Below are 20,310 nucleotides of genomic sequence, written 5' to 3'. Positions count from 1 at the left end.
TATGCAAGTTTGTGGCCCCTGGCGGGGCTAGTGTATTAATGTAGAATTCTATGGCATGGCGCATAGGCTCTTATTTTACACTACGTTTTCCTTGTTTATTTTATTAGCAACAAGAAAAACTATCTGCACGCGGAAAAATCTCCTGAGGGTCCTCCCATTTTGCAGTGCTCCAGCAGTCCGATCTATAGTGTCTAGTATATCTTGCCCTTGTGAAAACAGAAGGTCGCTCTTTTGCATCAAATGCCTTATGAATATCGTGTTGTATGTATTTATTTAACATGTGTATTGCGCGCCAAATCCTGAGGCATCAAACCATGAGGCATCAGGGCGCTGGTTACATTAACAGGTCTCAGAGATACAGGTACATAGCAGAGATACAGGTGCAGAGAAAGGAGGAAGTTCATACTACAGTAACAGATGACAATCAGATACTGAGGGAGGGGGCCAGTGTCTGTGTGGTATGGTGGTTACGTCGGTTAAGGTTTCCTGGGAGAACAGGAAGGATTTGAGCTGCTTGCGGAAGATCCTATGTGAAGGTTCCGCTCTCAATTTCTGTGGGAGAGCGTTCAATGTTTGGTAGCAATGGCGGGGAAGCTTGCGCCCCAAGCTCGTTTCAGTCTGTAGGTTGGGATTTTTAGGTGGCTGGTGTGGAGCGACTGGGTGTGTCTGGAGGGTTGTTTTTTGTAGTATTTTTTGCGAAAGGTATCTTGGTGCAGTCTTGGTTATACATTTATGTCTGATAGCTAGTGTTTTGAATAGGATACGCTGCCTAATGGGTAGCCATTGTGCCTTTTTCCTGAGCGCTGAGATACGGTTGCGTCTTCGAATATTTATCATGACTCGAAAGGCAACGTTTTGAATTAGCTGGAGTTTGTTAACATTTCGAGTTGAGGTGCCTTCAAATGATTCTTAACAGTAGTCCAACCTAGACCCTATGAGGGCCCTTGCAATCATGAGACAGCTGTCTTGGGACAGGAACGGCCTGCATGCATGAATAAGTTGTGTCATGTACGCCGGTGAGGAGGCAATGACGCTGACCTGTCTGTTTAGGGAAAGGGTGGCATCAGAGACGTCATTTAGGGGTCGCCAGAGGTCTTTTTTTGGAATGCAAGCTCCTGGGCTGTGGCCAGCACCATGTGGTTCTTTACTTCTGGAGTGGCTGGCTTTCTTGTTCAGGCCTCCTAAAAAAAAAGAAGAAAAAAAAAAGAACAGGAGTGCAATAACACTTTCAGCACTGACCCTAAATAAGAAAGAATAGGAATACCAAATAATGTGTCTTTCTGGAATTCTATACAATAATTGCTAGACTCATTAAAGGTTTATTTCAGGCACACTTCAGGGGGTGAGTCACTGATTTAGTATGTTCTTAAACACCTCAACTCAGCCATTAATCCTTCTGAGGTCGATAAATGAGTACCAACACAGGCTGGGTGATATTGGGTGTATATTTTTTTCTATATAAAGCGCTTAAGCGTAAGTGCTATATAATAACACATCATTATCATTTGGTCATGGACGTCTGCTTGCATTCACAGCAATTTGGTAATATTGGCCTATACACACTGATCTTAACGCAGCATGATATTGTAACCATATTCTTCGTAGTGTACAATGCTATGTGATGCCACTTCCTGTTTTGTCAAGCGGTGAAAGTTTGTGTTCCATCGCTTCCCGCGGTATCACTTCGGGATAGAGTCACATGACATTCCTTCCTTAAGGGCTGTGTGATGTCACTTCCGCTACTCTAGCATTTTGGTGAAATGACGTCCCTGGATGGCATCCAGGTATACATACAGGGTTTTTACAACGCTGGATACTGGTATAGTAGTTCCGTCGATGGTGAAGGTTTTGTAGTTGAGGTCAAGTTTGTTGAGGGTGGTCTGTGAGGCTGTCAGGAGGATCTCAGTTTTATCATCATTTAGGCATAGCATGTTGGCGGCATCCACGCTTGGATCGTATGATAGATAGAGTTCAGGGCAGTGGAGTCGGTAGCATAGTTGCCTGAGATGGGCATAAGTATTCGCGTGCATCCACGTAGTTTGTATGAGATTCGTAGGCTGTCTAGGATGTCAAAAAGGGGTTTTGTGAATAAATTATACGGTTTTGGTGAGATGCAGGAGCCTTTGGGGAACTCTGCAGGAAATCAGGTAGGGTGGGGCAGAGGCTAGGTCAGAGAAGACTCTCAAAGATGTGTTGGACAGGAAGGACAACATCCAGTTAGTGGCTTGTTCTGAGAAATGTGGTACAGAGGCGACGTGCTAGCAGAGGATGCAATGGTCACTGCACGTCAATACTGCTGACAGGTCTAGAAGGAGTAGGAGGGAAACCTTGCCAGAGTCTTTGGCCTCATCCATCTGTTTTTTATGATGCAGGAGTGCCAATTCTTTGCTGTTTCCTGGTCTGAATCCTGATTGCCTTAGGCCCAGGAAGTTGTTGCCTTCCACGAATGACTGGATTTGGATATATACTGCTCTGTCCAGTATTGCGAGTAGGAATGGGAATGTGGTGATAAGGCGATAGTTGGTGGGAATGTCCGGATCTAATGAGGTTTTTTTTAGCAGGGGGAGGACCCGTGCATCCTTGAGTTTGACTGGGACTTTGCAGGTGGCGAAGAAGGCATTAATCAGGGCACTGATAAAGGGTGCCAATTTGGGTGCACAGTCCCTGATCACGGTAGCTGAGCAGGTGTCTCCTTGAAATCTTGTGGGTTTCAGGTTTTGGATGATGCTCAAGGTTTCTTGTGACAAGATTGGCTTGAAGTGGAATGCCAGGGGTGCAAGCTGTAGTGGTGATGTCTTGGAGGGGGTGTTTAGGGTAAGGGAGTTCTGTTTTATCAGAACCTTTATCTGAAAGGATGCCAGTTTGTCAAGCAGTGCGTTTTGAATCGTTGACACACTATGCCTCGTCTTTATTGCAGCTGTCTTTTGGGGATGGCCGATGTTTGTAGTTCATGTAGAATTGCAAAGAGTTCTCGAGCAATCGATTGGAGGTTTTCGAGTCAGAGGTAGTATGTACATCTGATATTAATAGTAAATTGTATATTCAGCCAAACTTTAAGTTGGTAATACATTTGCTCATATAAATAGTTCTCAAACAAGCTTGGCGACTGATATATATTGAAATCTACACCAGCGCGGGGACTGTGCTTGCAAATCAGATGGAAAATGGGAGACGTTAAACACATTGAGACATTGTATTTTGTAATTTTGTACTTATCATGGATACCGTAGACCAAACCTATGACGCCAGAATGAGACCACATCAGCATTCTTCCACATCCTGCCAGCATGCTTGTCCTTAAGGGAAAGGACCTTACATATGCTTTGGACAAGCCCACTGAGAGATAGTTATTTTATTTGAATGCTGCTATTAACATGACTAAAGCTATGACATGGATAATGTACAGCAGAACCTGCCAGAGAGTGATCCAATAATGCAGATCTCTGATGAAACGGAGGATGAGGACTCAAGGCAACAGAACTTGCTGCATCTGTTGGGGCAACCGTACCCCATGTGGTTAGCACAACATAATGCCTTTTCAGTAAGTTTGGGGGAATCTGTCCTGGAGGCAGTGACTGCAGGGCTTGCTAGACTATGATGAGGGGATATCCGGTGATGTGAGACGTCCCATAACTTTATTGCAAGCCTGCCAAAAATAAGAGGCATTTGACTGACAGCCCGCAGGGTATGTCCAGGGATTAACAGTTCAGATGTCCCAGGACCTTAGTGCTGCAGGTACCACCCATGGTAGGAGATGCTGGCCCATCACAGAACCCCCCGCCCACCCCAATGGAGGGTAAAGTAAACTATCACATCAGGAGGGCAACATCTGACACACCCCTGAGCTCATCTTCGGGAGTTGAGTGGTGTGAAGCACCCAATGCTATGACCCCTACCTATTCTGTGCCTTTATTGGCTATCTCTCTTTTAGCTGAACCATATGATGATACAAATACAATGCCCAACGCATCTGAAGTGGTTGGTCACATGGGGGAACCATGCTCTACCTGTCTGACTGGGATCATCCAAATTCTTCAGATTGTTTCACACTACAGCGCCTAGAAGGTTTTGCAGAATTTATTTTTAAAGAAAAAGCTGAAAAACTTTCACCAAAAAATAGTGAAATTGGAGTGCCCTTGCCCATTCATAATAGGAATGTGACATCTGGCATCCATTCTCTTCCCAAAATTATGAATTTGCTTTTCCAGATTTGACCAAAGCATTGATGAAGCATGGGCTACATGGCAAAATACCCCTCAATAGTACAGGACCTCTTTTAAAAATTCTTGATATAGTAGGGGAAACAAGGTTCAACAAAGAGACATTAGACTCAGAATGAATCAGTGGGTGGGCCCAATGAGCCTAATGCTTTGTTGGCAATGCAAACACCTGCCTTATCCAAAAGCAAAAGAAAGGCCTACTGATAAAGATACACCTGGAATAGACAATTCCATCAAATTATTTATGGTGGCCACAAAGCAAAGGAAATAGGAAAAGTTGTTTTATGCCTTTATGGTCCTCGATAAAGCCAGCCATTGCTTAAACAGATAGTTCAAACATGGTTTCCTACAAGGGCCCGACATTACAGGGGCCTTCCATCCATCCATGGCCAACAGTCTTGCTCACATGGAAGAGCAGGCTCCTATGGGCAGAATAATCAAACCCAGTTCTCCTGCTTCCTTTCCAATCAGAGCAGATACAAATCTGAAATGGGTAGCAACCCTGGCATAGGTGATGGGGCACTCCAATTTGGACATATTGTCTTTTTTATACTGCTGAAGCACATTCCAGAAAAAAGGTCATATACAAACCTTCTTAGCAAATTGGCTACACGCTGCATATGTCCCATGGGCTTTAGACACAGTACAAAACCCCTGGGCCCCACATAGAGCCGAAAAGTACCCCAGTTCAAAAGATACTGCCTTGCCCCTCAAATTCAGCTCCAATAGAAAAGAAAATGAGATACCACGTTATTGGAACACGACTGTGATAGAATTATGCACGAAGCCACTTCCGAATTTCTACAGCAATGTGTTTCTGTTGAGGAAAAAAGACACAGGGTTTCTCCCTATCTTGATCCTGAAGTCCCTGAACTAACATGTAATGAACAGACAGTTCCAAGTTGGGAGACGATCGCTTAGTTAAAGGCATGGAGGTCAGACTACTGATACGTTCTTCTGGATCCCAAGGACACCAACCTCTCTCTTCTGATTACTCCAAAGCAAAGAGACTTTCTATGTTTTAAAAGGCACAATCCAACTTGTCAATTCTGGTTTTTGCCTTTTGGATTTTCTTCCTCCCCTTGATGTTTGGCAAAACAGTTGCACCCAATAGTGGCAATCTTAAGAGGTCTGAGTAGTTATTTATGTAGACAATATTCTCATATTGGCATAGAACCAGGCTCTAGTCAGTCATGCACAAATGTCAATAAATCTGTTGTAAAAAAACTGGATTTTCTAACACATTTGAAAAAGTCAGCGGTGCGCCCAATGCAGAAAATCTAAATTCTTGGTTTCTAATCAATTATGTGCCAGACACCCAACAGCTTACCAAGTGCATGAATGCATCAATAAATCAGAAGGAGCTTTGTCACGTATTGAGGGACAGGGTGATGACACTGAGACAGTTAGCGACAGTGATAGCCTCTTCTCAGCATTACATTCCAGAGCCCTCTAAAGGTTACATATTCATCATACACAAAGAGGTTTGACTATTGATTGTGTCCTAATTTCTTCACATGTAAGGATAGAATTGCTATTGTGGATAAATCACATGGATACATCATATGGAGGCATGCAACACAAGGGCCATTTTCGGTTCATCCCCAGGTCTTCTGTTAGGGTCATATGCCAGTCTCACAAGCTGGGGGACAATAGTCAAATCAGGAATCCAAATTGCACGTAAATTGTTTAGCGATACTTGCAGCCTTCCCTGCTGGACAGAACTTCCAAAGGACAATTTCTGGTGCAGAATTCGTTTGAGGATGGGGAACATTTGTGCAGTCAGCTACACGGACAAACTAGGGGGTTACAAAGTCCAAAAACCTGAATGATCTTTTAGGAGCTTTTTCTACCATGACAATTAATGAGCTTTTTCTACCATGACAATTAATGGTCCAAGTGGAATGTGGGGTCGATGACAAAAATTCTGGTGATGTGAGGCACTGTTCAAGACCTGGCAGTTCAAAGACATCAGCAGAGGTGAGCTTATCGTTCAAGCAGGAGCAAGTGACATGCTCAACTGGCACGGTACAGCTGTGAACTGGTTCAAAGAGGAGCAACAGCAGTTAGAAGAGGTCTGAGGAACTGCCAAAGCAGTATGCTGAGTCCTGGTGGTTTGAAGGCATTTGAACAATGTAGATGATGGTTCAATGGCAGTTCGAAGCTTTAGAATACAGGAAACCAGATGCGTTCCTTCTTCTGATGCTGTGCATCCCAATCCAAGGACTCAGAGACAACCTCCAAGAAAGAGAGGCAGGCATCATGTCCTTTGTCCCATTCAGTTGAATGCAGCCAGGGGCCTGGAAACCACATCTCCTCTCAGAGCTGGTCTGAGCTAAAAGGGTTGACAATGGTATGCTACAAATCTGAAGTGGCCTTCATAATGATGTGAACTATCAGCCACAATATCAAAACTCAGGTACGACTTATATTTCCAGATTATCCTGCCCTTATGTCATAGTTTATCATAATTATTATGGCTTTGGATCAGAGATGTACATTTAAATGCAACCTCTGTCTGCAGTGACTTTGCTGTCCGCTGCAGCTGTCAAACAGAGCTCCTGTGACTGCTGGACCTGCACTGTGCCATAGGAGGAAAGGAGCTGCACATCAGGAGACTGATGCAGCAGGGTACAGGTCTACGCTGCTTCTGGCATGGAGTCTAATGAAAGGGTGTTCCGTTTAGCAGACCACCCTTTCTGAGATGGATTACCTGCATCATTTTATTATTAATACAAATAAAAAAGCCAGCGTTTCAACACCTTAGCGAGATGGCAATGCTTCACAATGTGACCATTCCTTCCGTAACCCTAAAATCATATTTTCAGATTCCACGATGGCCGCCGGTGAGACAACCCTGTGCTAGAGGCGCTCCCGGAGCGCCCAGATGAAAAAGTGGGTTATTAGGAGCAGCTTCCCTCCCCGGGTGCACCTACCTGCTGGTGCTGGTGTCGTAGCTATAGCGCCTGGTCGGGGTGCGGAGTGAGCTCTAGGGATCCGTTCATCACGGAGGCAGCAGAGCACGGCCTGTCTTGGGGATGCGCCGGCGGTATTGGTCTGGTGTGCATCCCAGCCAGATTGGCAGGACGGAGCAGTTTCATTGGCGGCGTGGCGCTCCCGGTGGTGTCGGGGCTCGGATTTTGGCGGACCTGCGGCTCGGCCTGAAGCTGCTCCCTCTCCCGAGATCTTAGAGGCCGTTCCTGCTGCCCCGGTGAGGAGAGGAGGAGGGGCCCTCTGCAGTGCAGCACTGCGGGGGACCCAGTGTGCTGGCGTTGGACTGCCAGAGGTAGGAGGGACCCACTCCGATGCAGCGTTGAGCGGGAGACGAGGGTGGAGAGGCGGAGCTCCGAGCGGGACCGGCGGCTACCCTGGGCGGGCTTGGAGTTGCCCTTGCCCCCGGACTGCGTGGGTGAGAGTGGAGGACCCAGGCCACAGCAGAGAGAAGTGGAGGAGCCCTCTGCTGTGAGGGGGACCTGGCACATCACCAGTGGCTGGTGAAGGCGGAGGCAGTGGTGTCCCTGAGGCCCCTCCGGAGGGAGGAGGAGGAGCCCGCTATGGGGAGACACATAGTGGATCGTTACCGGGGGAAGACCCAGGCCTTCTGCGGCGAGGTTGCTGTCTGCAGGGGGTGGCAGCAGAGGAGCGTGGCGGAGGCCGGGGGACCTCTTCTTTTTTTTTTTTTTGAAACTTTGGTGGCGTGGAAGAAGGCTGCTGCGGGGGAGCGCTCAGGAGGACATTACTGGACATTACTTGGGCACTGTGCGCCGTGCCTGCTTTCTGGCCCCCCTGCCCCACTTATAATTCCTGCATTGGGACTGTGTTGCAGATGGTCAGTGAAGCAGCCCCGGGTTATCCCTGGGCCCCCCTTAACCCATTGCTTTGAAGCAGTGCTGGAGTGAGCGGGGGGGATGGCCTGTTCGCTCCGGGGAAGTGATGTGTGAGGATCAGTGGATGGAGCTCTGAGCACCCCTATAGCGAGAGGCCCGGCACCACCTCAGGGGGAGGAGCGGTGGCCCCTCTGGAGCAGTTCTGTAGGCCTTGGTCACTGTTGGATTACACCTGATCAGCGACAGGGGGACCGACCCTAGAATTTAGGGATTCGGTGCTGGGGGTAGGTGTGCCCCGGTGACTTGGGGGTGAGTGGGCCGAAGACCCGGTGGCGAACTGAGAAGACAGTCCCGCACGAGGAGTGACGTTGGGCTCTGTTGGGGGGGGGGGGGCAGGGGAGCCATGGGCACCCTTCCTGGTGGAACATGTCTAAAGGCAAAAGGAAGGTCCCGGGGACCCCGGTGAAAGGAGAGAAGAAAACATCAGAGGGCATGCTTCAGAAGTTATGGAGAAAGGAGGAGGGGGCAGAGCCCGGGGCAGGGAGAGAGAGTGACGGCAGAGTGGAGGGCTTGGCCCTGGAGGACGGACGCGAGGATGAAAGGGTCACAAAGAAGCTTCTGGATGAGTGTTTTCAATCCTTTGGAGATAGAATGGCTCAGGTCATGCAAGTACACCTTGATAAAATGAAGGAGGATCTGGCGGGAGCGATCTGAGAAGTGAGCAGCGACTTGACCAACTTGGGTTCAAGGGTGGACACTAATGAAAGGGCGCTCCAAGATTTGGCAGAGGACTCATAAAGTGCAGGAGTGAGTGGAGAGTCTTGCCAATGCCACCCACAACCTGGAGCTTCAGACCGAGGATCTTGAGAACAGATCCAGGTGGCCAACATCAGAGTGACATTTCTATCGGAATCTGTTGCAGACTCGAGCCTTCAGCAGACGGTGAGGCTTTTGTTCGCTCCCCTTGCGGATGTTTCCAGCCCGGAAGAGATCAGGGTGGACAGGGTTCACAGAGTGGGACCCAGAAGGGATGAGCCTGGTGCCCGACCACGGGATGTGCTCGTGGCGCTGCATGACTATGCACAAAAGGAGAACATTTTACGGGCTGCGAGGGGGTGGACGCCATTAGCTTTAATGGCTCGACGATTCAGTTGTTCCAGGATTTGTCGGCTATTACTCTCAGCAAGAGGAGGCAGATGCACCCGATAACGCAAGAGCTCCAGAAGAGGGGCTTGAAATACAAGTGGACATTTCCGTTTGGCTTGGTGTTTGAATTGGACAGAAGGCAAAGAAGGGTCACGTCTTTGGAGGAGGGGGCGTCCATTCTCAGGATAGAGGTGGATCAGTCCTCTGGTGAATCGCCAGACGGGGAAAACTAGCCCCAAACTGAAGGAGTGGGAGTGGTCAACACAGGCACCGAAAAGGAAGGCGAGGAGGAGGAGGGGCCCAGCAAGGGATCCCGCTGGGGGATTGGCTCCAAACCCGGGAGGGGAGGTGCAGAGCATGTCGCCACATTGATTTTTGGGTTAAGTTGTGGTTGGTTTGGGGGTACCCGGGGAGGGGTGTCTAGTCGAGATTGTAATGGCTGGGGGGAGAGTTGGGGTCATGGAGGAATACCTTTGGGTCAGGGTTGACCTGCCAATGGGGTCACTGGGGTGGTTAAGCGGCACTGCTCCTGAGAGAGAGGTTCGGGGGGGCTAGAGGCTGGTAGTGCGCACCCAGTGAAGGGGGGGTCACAGGTCTGGGGGGGCGGAATCAGCGTATGGGTTCTGTTAGAAGGAGTTGCAAGCTCTCTACGGCAATGGGTAAGGGTCTAAAAATGTTGCCCCTGAACGTCAGTGGTTTGAACTCGCCGGTGAAAAGGAAAAAAGTGGAGCTCATGCTGGCGAGAGAAAAACCTGACATTATTAGTTTTCAGGAAACTCGTATACAAGAGAAAGATAGATGGAGGGTGAGCCTGAAGGGGTTTAGCCGTCTTTACCAATCGAATGGCCAGAGGAAGAAGGGGGGCATCCTTATAGCCCTTACAAACTATTTAGATGTGGCAATCATAGGTTCTTCTCGGGATGGTATGGGTCGGTTCCTGGTGTTAAATCTACAGAGCGGTAGGGAGGTCTGGTCAGTGGCTACCCTTTATGCACCAAATACGGGACAGGACCACTTTATACAAAATGTGCTGGGTAAACTGGAAAGGGTGGCTAGGGGCAATATAGTACTTACGGGGGATTTCAATTTAGCTTGGGATCCAGCGAGGGATAGGGGCGCGAGACTCTTTCAAGTCCAGACTAGGCCTTCCAAGGAGCTACAGTCCAAATTGGAAAATCTAGCATTGGTAGACGCATGGCGGGAAAGTAGGGGTAATGACAGTGGGTACACTTTCTATTCTCATGTGCACAGATCCGCCTCCAGGATAGATTATGTTTGGTTGTCTCGCTCTCTGGTGGGAAGACTCAGGGAGATTGAAGTGGGAGAGATCTCGCTTTCAGACCATGCCCCGATAGTGTTGGAGCTCACGCGGCTGTCACAGGCGGCGGGGCTCTGGAAGTGGCAGTATCCTTCTCACATTTTCAAAGATGTGGTGTTGCAAGAGGAACTGCAGCAACAGATAGGTCGCTTCTTTCAGACGAATGATACGGAGGGCATGGATCCAGGAATAGTGTGGGACGCTTTTAAAGCTACCATTAGGGGGGTGATTATCGGGATCAAGGCGAGAAGGGATAGGGAACGTAGGAAGATGGAGGAAGATCTGGAAGCAAGCCTGAAAGTGGTCATGCAGGAGCTTGCTATTAGACCCTCCGCAGAGACTAGAAGGCGGAATAGGGTAATTAAGGGCCAATTGGATACGATTATCTCGGCTAAGATGGAGAGAGCACTGCTATATCTCAAGCAGAAGTATTATGTGAAAGCGAACAGAGCGGATAGGTTGTTGGCAAGAAAGCTGAAGAATGAGGAGAAAAACAGAACAATCTTGAGAATTAGGACAGTGGAGGGGGGTGTGGTGACAGAGACCCCAGAAATCAAGAGGGATTTTGCGAGGTATTATGGGGAGGTATATAGATCCGATGGGCCAACGGACGGGGGTCAAGGGAGGTTTTTGGATGGTTGTCAGCTTGCTGGGGTTGGGGCAGCGGATAGGGAGGAACTGGAGAAGGACCCAACTATAGAAGAGGTTCACAAGGCTATTGCAGCTCTTCCCCTTGATAAAGGTCCAGGGCCGGACGCTTTTTACAAAATGTATAGAGATGTGCTGGCCCCAAGACTGGTAGCCTTATATAATACCTTTGGGGAAGGAAAAGGGATATCCCCATCTATGGATGAGGTGAAAGTAGTGTTCATTCCTAAACAGGGGAAGGATCCTACGTCGTGTGGAGCGTATAGACCGATTGCTTTAATCAATTTGGACGCAAAGATTTTTACTAAAATCTTGGTCTCTAGGCTTGAACCTCTCCTTCCTTCTCTAGTAGAGCGGGACCAGTCTGGTTTTGTTAAGGGAAGGCAAACGCATGACAATACCAGGAGGATTGCCCATATTATAGAGAAAGTGAACAAATTCAGGATGGAGGCCATCGTGGTGGCCCTCGACGCTGAGAAAGCGTTTGATACAGTGGAATGGGGCTTTCTCTTTGCCACTATGCGAAAGATGGGTTTCGGGGAAAAGTTTATGGGCAAGATAGAGGCAAACTATTGTAATCCCACACTGCGCCTGATGATCAATGGGGAGGCGTCTGAGATAGTGACAGTCTCTAGGGGTACGAAGCAGGGCTGTCCGCTGTGGCCGCTTCTTTTTGCGATATATCTAGAGCCCCTCCTGAGTAAAATTAGACTTCACCAGGGGATTAAAGGAGTGATGTTTGGGGGAAGGGAACATAAGGTGGCCGCCTTTGCGGACGATATGTTGCTGACCCTGACGAATCCCCGAGAGTCCTTGGGGGCAGTCGAGGGAATCTTTGGGGAATTTGGCCAAGTTGCAGGGCTGCGGATCAATAAAAGTAAGTCAGAGGTGCTGTGCCTACAGATTGGCCCCTGGGGTGGAGGAGGAATTAAGGGAGAGCTTTGAATTTGCCTGGGTGAAGGGTCAGATAAGGTACCTGGGGACTGTTATCACGGGGACCATAGAGGGAATGTATGAAGCAAACTACTTACCACTATTGGGGAAGATTAAGGGGTTGCTCTTGGGCCTGGGTCCACTAGCTGTGTCTTGGTTAGGTAGGATTAATGCCTTAAGGATGGTTATTCTTCCAAAATTGTTGTATTTATTTATGGCATTACTGGTAAGGATACCAGCCCCTTTCTTTAGAAAACTGAGGAAGCTCACCCAAGCCTACATATGGGGGTCAAAGAAGCCTAGAATTCCCAGTAGGTTGATGCAAATGCCCAGGGACAGAGGAGGCATGGGGAACCAGATATGGTGAACTATTACCGAGCGGCCCAGTTGAGAGTAGTACGGGACTGGTCGAGGGATGATAGGGGTAAGGTGTGGAGAGAAATGGATAGAGCTGTGGTAGGACATGGGCTAGAGGAAGTTTTGTGGCTTCCTCGTGAGGACAGACCCAGGAGGTTGTATTGTAGCGCAATTGAGGAGTTGGTGGGTAGATTATGGGATGAAGTGGTGTGTAGATCGAAAATCACTACCTTTCCCTCTCCTCTCACGCGCCTATTTGCTAATCCTCAGTTTTCCCCCGGCCTGGAGATTGATTCTGGGTTTGATGTGTGGCGGGAAGGGGGCTGCAGGTGTCGTAAATCTCCCCCGTCTCACCTGGGATCGCTTCTTGCTCTGTTCCGCGGGAGGATTCTTCTTGTGGACGGATCAGTTCTTGTATAGACTCGCTCGAGTCTCGTCCGGCTGCAGAGCGCGTTCAGAGTTCCTGGAAGGCCGCTGTTCCAGGATGTCCAGGAAAGTAGGTAGCGGTCGCTAAGAATGGGGATTCCTGGAGCAGATTAGAGGGAAGGGGTGAAGGAAGGAAGAAGTAACCAGGATCTAGGATAGTGGATTCGCCGAACAGCACACACACGTCAAGTCATTACCTAATGATAGCGTTGAGACGTGCGGGGCCGCAGGGGCGTGGCCAATTTATAGAACGTGCCGTGTGCGACGTGGAAGCTGGTGCGAGGCAAGTCGCTTGTTGCGGCCATGTTGGGAGTAACAAAGAATACAAGCCCCGGCGCGATAAGGACCAGGAAGTCCAGAAGGGGCAAGTTCTATGGGTCATGACAGCAGGTTCCTTAAAGACCTTTACGAAGGAGGGCAGGTGAGGAGCTTTGTCACCTGCAAGGCCTTGTTCGGTGTGGAGGAAGGGTGGCGGTTTCGATACATGCAGTTAAGGCATTGGGCTTTGCATCCTGCTATAAAAGGGGCAGCTACAAGGGAGTTTACCCAATTTGAGAAATATGTGACCACTAAGACATGGGACAGACACCTGGTGAGTGATCTGTACAAGTTGTTTAAGGAGGGGGAAGTGGCGGGTAAGAGGGGCTTTATGGCCAGGTGGAAGACAGAAACTGGGCAATCAATTGCACTGGATCAGTGGCACTCCCTCTGGGCGCAGATTTCCAAGTTGACGAGCTCTTTACAACTTCAAGAAATTTGGTTGAAATTGATGTATCAGTGGCATCTCACCCCTTACAGGTTAGCTAAAATATATCGGTCTGCATCTGCTCTGTGCTGGAGGGGATGAGGGGAGGAGGGCTCCTGGAGGCATGTCTGGTGGCTCTGCCAAAGGTTGCCCCATTCTGGGTCAAGATTCGTGAGGCAGTGCAAGGCATGATGGGTACTGTTACTGCTGAGGGCACAAATGCTGGGTTGTTCATGTTGGGGATGGACGGTGCCATGGACGAGATACGGACGAAGGCCCAAAGGAAGGTGTATGTGATTTTAGTGATGGCAGGGGCACTGGTAATAGCACAGAAATGGAAGGTAAAGGAGGCGCCCACGGAGCATGAATGGATAGGAAGGATTTGGAGTCTAGCAGCTCTGGAGATGGTGACGTACTCACTAAAAGGAGAGTATCAGCAGTTTCTTTTGGACTGGGACCTGGTTCTGCAATTCCTTAAAAGAGACTCAAGGGCTGCTTGGTGCACGCACAGCATGAAACTTTTGGGATTGGCGCAATAGGGGGTCATGGACCGGATGGGGGAGGAGGGGATTAGAGATGGGAGGACTTTGGGCTTTGAGTGGACCCATCTGGTGGAACTTGGACGGCCTGGTATAAGGGTGATTGGGGGTAGGAGGAGAGAGACGAGCGTAGTGATTGCGGTAAATAAGACTGAACCTATGAGAGTTGTAGTGATATATCAGAACCCGTGGGGGTGAGGGGTGGGGGTTGTTGGGCGTGGGTGGGTTCTATGAAAAAAAACAAACATTTTCACTACTTCATATACAATTTAGCGTATGTTGATGGACATTTCATGTAACCAGATGTCAGTTTAAACATCCTCATTTTATAGTGTGCAATATTGGGGGTTGGGTCATTTATTTCTAAACCCTCCCACTTTGTTCCTCCGATTGGTGCGATTATTCCACTGCCCATTTGACAATATTCTGCAACAGAAAACTGGACAGGGTAAATAATAATAAGGGTTAGAAATTATACATGGATATTCCAGAGGAGCATTAAAAACACGATATTCTTCTGACTAATGTATGTACATTTCCTAATGAAAAGTTAAGATCTTTGCTTTTAAAGTTTTGTTTGAATGCATTACCCACATGACAAACTCTTAATCTTCATAATAAAGTTGAAAGTCCGTCTTCTACCTTTTGCTTTTGTAAGAGTGATTCTAAAATGGAAATCTTTAAACATTTAGTAATCTCTTGTCCTTTCATAAATGAGATACATAATCAAATACTGGGGAAATATGCTCTAGAATTCCCTATTAGGCTTCTGAGATTTCTGCCTTTTTTGGGACTTGTCGACTGCCAAGAACTATTTCTCAGCCAGACATAGTGCGATTTGTAGTATTCTTTTTAGAACGTAACTTTTTAGAATATGAATTGTGTTTTTGAAATAATTTCTTCTCTTTTAATATTACTGCATTGCATAATTGATTAAGTGAAATTAGTACTTCTTTACTGATTCTTGGAAATTTCAAAAATGTCCCTTTTATTGTTACATGTATATGATTAATGTTCTCACTTTGTAACTTGTTAAATTTGGTATGTGAAAGGTTTGTTGAAATACAGCCAAATAACAATAAAAAAATAAAATAACAATAAGTGTTCTTATATAGTGCTCCATGGCGAATTGCTCTTATTAGTGTCCAAATTAATGATGATCATTGTATTAAGCTTAGAAGGATAAAGCGTGGAGTTGACATGAATTTGCTGCATAGAGAAAAAAACGAATATACATTTCTCCTACCGAGTTGGCAAAATGATGGCTTGACCAACACTGGGGACAGCTCCAACAAGGTTGGTAGGTGATTTCTAACATTTGTTTAACATTTTTGCTAGCCATGAGATGACTTCTGTAAGTTCCATCTTAGCTCTTAGGTATCTTGAGTGGACTGTATCTGCCTTTGCAATGTCCACGTTAATACAGTTGCTCTGTAATATTGATAATCCATGCATTATTTTTTAATTTATTTATTTTTACATTTTTAAAGCGCTCACACAGCCCGCAGGAATTGTTTGTTTTGTAGTTGCATAATTGTTTTTCTCTTAGTTGCGTATTTAGAACGCACTTAAGCACCCAGAGGTTTCTAAGCGCGGACCCAGGGATCGAACCTGTGTTGCTTCATGTCGTCTTCCAAGGCGCGCACGTTGCTGCTGAGCTATCCTCCCGGGACGATTGGGTCACATTGCTGAACTGCAAACATATAACGTTGATGTAGATGGGGGAGGGTTCTTTATTCCCAGGTCCATTATGCAGATGCAGAAAGAACATGTGGATTTACACCAGATAAACAGCTTGGCTGCCTCTCAACCACTGCATCATGATGAGGGACCTTCCTCACTGGTTTCCTACCCTTCCAGTGATAATTACCAAACAGGGATCCCAAGAGAATCTCCTTTGATGTTCCTTTCGCCAACCATTTTCAACCTATACAGGGTCTTGCTCGACCATATCCTGGATTCCCACATCAGATTACATCTCACAGTTACACACTGGGCACCTCTATAAAGCGTGCATCTTAAACAGGGCACCTTCATATTACAAATACAACAATAGGTCTAAGAAAACTGGATTTGCACCAACAGACAAAAAGCAGAATTTGTTTTTCATTTATATTTTTCCAGAGTGAATTCTATTTTGGAGAATGTCTTTGGAATTGTGTGTGCACAACCCCCTGGTGAACCAGGTGTAGCTGGAGACCCTGTATAGTGATGTATCTGGAAGCGACAAGAGTGGGGTATGGTATCCACAAGGGTATAGCACCTGTGAATAGGTAACCTTTTCCTTACAGTAACATGCATCCACCCGAGCTGTTAAGGAACAATGCCAGGAAACACTCAAATCTTTGATGGACACAGTACCAGGTGCACACGTTAATTATCAAAACCTAATGTCATTTGCATTCCTTTCTTTACATAGCTAGTGAATGTATTTACAATCACTCTGGTAACTATATACTACTAACACACTGTTCATTCTATCTTTCATCCCCTAAACCTGATTAAAGCTCTGCCCTGATTAGGATCCTAAGTCCTACCGATGTGCATTTGGTGATAAGGGTCTAAACAGGCCATGCCAACCTTATCACGGGAAAAAACAAAACTAGACACATACAACCAAATTCAACAGGAAAAACTAAGCCTGGCCAAAACTAAATGCCTGGATCAAACCGGATACCTTTCCTTTAGAAGACACTTCGACCACAAGTTCCTCATGTAAGGAACTCATGGTGGCAACAGTAAGACGGACACAGTTCATGGGTGTTCATTGAATTTCATAATGGGTGAGATAAACGCCTAATCTAAACCTAAATCTAAGATGGGAGCAAGCTACGACCACCAAATAATAATAAGGCAGTCCTAGTGGCGTCCTGTCAGATAAAAAGGGCCTATACTAAAAAAGAATATTGGCAAGCCTTACTTCTAAATTACAAAAAGAGAGTGGGATAATGTTCACCAGAAAAGAAAGAAGTGTTCACCAAATTTGTAGTCAGGATGATATGGCTGGGTCACCCTTCCCCACGATTGAAGCACGGGACAAGGCGGGACTCTCGAGCACAGCACACTCCTTTGTCCTCGTCCACACGAGGTTCACAGTTCCAGTTCAACGATATAAAAATCTTCAGAGACTAATTCTCCTTCTTGCAAAAGTCTCTTGCCTTAGAAGGCCTGTGCTGTTTCACAATGACAAACAAACAAAAGTTCTCTCAGTGATCTGGCACCTTAGGCGATTGCTCTACACTCCCTGGATCTCCCTCTGTCGGGCTTGGATCCTCCTCCCATCTGGTTCACTACGGCCTTTCTTTAACACAGTTTGTGTATTTCGAACACAGTTCATGTGTTTCTTATTTTCATCAGAAAGCAAGGTTTTCTTTCTCCTAGCTTTCTTTCAGTATCCCTATGTCGGGTTCACACTTGCCACATTCCACAGTTCACAATCTTATTGGAAAGCCAGGTTCCCTTCCCCTAGCTTTCCTCTATCAACGGGTCAAAGACTTTCGATTGTACAAGGGATTTGATGTAACCCTTGTAGGACCACTCTGATGCCTAATGCCACCCTTTCCTAGAGTCTTCTGGTTCTCGTAGTTCCAAAATAGGCCCCGGTCAGAGCCTTTCGAATGAGCGCCCACGTAGCACCTGGACCTCAAATGGGCTTTCGTTAAAGTTCGAACACACACACAAGTTCTTTCTCTTGACTTTTGCTTGGGTTCAAATTGTTGCTACTTGCAACCTTGGGCTCAACACAGATCAGTTTGCTATCAGCTTCCTCTGACTCACCAGCTGTACTGTGCTGAACCCATTGGCCTCTCGGATCTCTGGAGTCAAGGATAGTACCACGGTATCCAGCTTGCCTCTCCGCCTGCATTATCAATGCAGGAGTCGGCTGTGTACCATTGACATCTGCTACTACGCATGCCAGCTGTAACTCCTGGTCTTATGATTTCCCTTTTAGAGGCTTTGCATGTCTGAGTTGAAAAGGGCAAGGGCAATTCACCCTTTGTCGTCCTTCCCAGTCTCCCCGCCTTTCTCCTCCATTTGAACTGCTGGTTTGGTGTAGCTGTCTCCTTGTGCGTTCAGCCTTACTTGAAGTGTGCTTTCATGCTCTGCCTTTTATCCCTGTGGGAAAGGTAAAGGGCCGTCAGGTGTGCTTTGGTATTACCAATTGAATGACTCTACCTGACCCGCGTGTTGGGACATGTCAGGTAAACGGCTCTGGTGTTGGTCCGTTGTCTGTTACAGTGTAAGAAAGTGCTTGTGTGGGAAAATTGGGGGGAGGGGTTAGAGCTTCTAAATATCCTACGGGGAAAAGGTGTTACAGGGAAGGGGATACCACAACTCAACCCTCTGTGTCCCACTTGCACTCCCTGAAGACCCCTCACCCAGTTGATCCTCCCCACTGTTCCACCCCCAGGAATTGGATCCAATGGCGATGGCCGTGTCCTGGCCACCTGGACAACAGATCTCCGGGGACTAGCGGGTGAGACACCTTTAGGTTTCTCACACTCAGCTCTACGGTCCCCTCTAGAGTACTTATGGCTTCTAGGTTCACACCGCGCAGTGCCTATGATATGTTAGAAAAAAATTTGCTGGCTCTCCAGACAGAGGGAATACCCATCATGCTGGACTGACATATGGCCTGAGTCTCTCCTACGCTCCCCACCAGCTGGCCTACCAAGTGCCTGCTCATCCATCCTGCCACGTTCCACACTTCTGTCAGCAACAGTCCTCAATGCGGGCGCCTGGTGGGTGTATTGTCCAGGCCATGAAATGGAGGCCTGGTACAGCAAAGTTCCCAGGCAGGGTATCTCCAGACATCCTCAGGGGGGACCTAGTGCCAGAAAATTCAATCTAATATGGAGGAATGGTCCAATTTCCATATGGATAGGAAATAAGCAGCCCTTGTAATAAACCATTAATCGTCATTACTCCAGTTTCATAATCATTCTGTTCATGCTTTATAGGAACATACATCCGAATTGGGTACCTGTACCACCATCACTTAAGACTGTAATCCAGGAAATGACACAGTACAACCCTTGTTAAATTCATTATTCATGTTACCATACCGTTACACAGAGGCATACCTCCTGCACCGTGCTTCACATATGTAGCAAGACATATAATCAGTGACCTCCTGGGTAGCATGTGGACTACGTATGGCGTAGCATTCTAACAAATTATAAATTGTACATATTAACAGAAATGTAAGACTTTCCTTACTATGGGTTATCAGCCTATGTCTATTCTCTTCTTGGTATTTTTAGCCTAAGGACAAGGTTTATAGAAAATATGTTGTGTTATTTAATTAAAAACATGATTGTTTACTATCTCCTATAGAATCAAAACACTTAACACTTGTGTGACATCATACCTTTTCAATTCATGAAGGATACTGTTAACAATAGTAATGATGATACTAACGTTTCAATGTAGTACTTGCTACCCAAGTGTCTGCCCTTCCAAAGTGGTGCAAATTACAGGTGCTATAATTTCTCCTGATACTGCAGACATCAACCTCCGAAGAATGGAGTGAAAAGTCATCCCTGCTGGGGTTCCTAACTGGGATTTGATGGTTGAAATGGGATCTCATTAGGGACATCCTAACTCGCGGAGTAATAAATTACAGGAAGTTCAAAATAATTTGATAATCTCCCTTGAAAATCCTTATTTGTACATTTATCATGTACACATTAATTGCGGCTATCCTGAAAACGTGAATGATAGTTATGATATGATAGTTTATTTATATAGCGCCTATACACAATGGGCCCAATTCACAGATTACTTTACTATTTGGTGAGCCAACAAGCTCTGCCCTAAAGTAAAGAACATATTGTTAACATGACAAATTGGGACTTGTGCCTTCACATTTTGAGCACTGTATTGATTATACAGCCCACATAGCACATATAGGTGTTAGGTAGGAACTGTACTGCACACTGTTGCCATTTATATGACTGTATAGTGCTAATGATCATTTTTGAGCGAGCAGTGACTTCCTGAGCTGAGATAGTAGCTCATCATGTGTTTAGCAGGTAATTTGAGGTGAACCTGGCACGGTGGACAGAGACCTCACACCCCCCCAATCACCCTTCATTCTGGTTGTGGTGAGGGGCTGATACAGTGAGTGGGGGTTGTTAGCCCAACAGCC

General features: G+C 46.9%; 1 protein-coding gene across 2 annotated transcripts in view; it reads right to left on the bottom strand.

The window, feature by feature from the left end:
* The window catches only part of TRAF1 (TNF receptor associated factor 1), a 474,790-nt gene that overhangs the window by 180,133 nt on the left and 274,347 nt on the right, over nucleotides 1–20,310 (bottom strand). The gene's annotated exons all lie outside the window — the stretch shown is intronic.

The sequence above is a fragment of the Ambystoma mexicanum genome, chromosome 8, assembly GCF_040938575.1.
Source record: "Ambystoma mexicanum isolate Mex_15411 chromosome 8, UKY_AmexF1_1, whole genome shotgun sequence".
Lineage (NCBI taxonomy): Eukaryota > Metazoa > Chordata > Amphibia > Caudata > Ambystomatidae > Ambystoma > Ambystoma mexicanum.
This window is presented reverse-complemented; position numbering and strand designations above follow the sequence as displayed.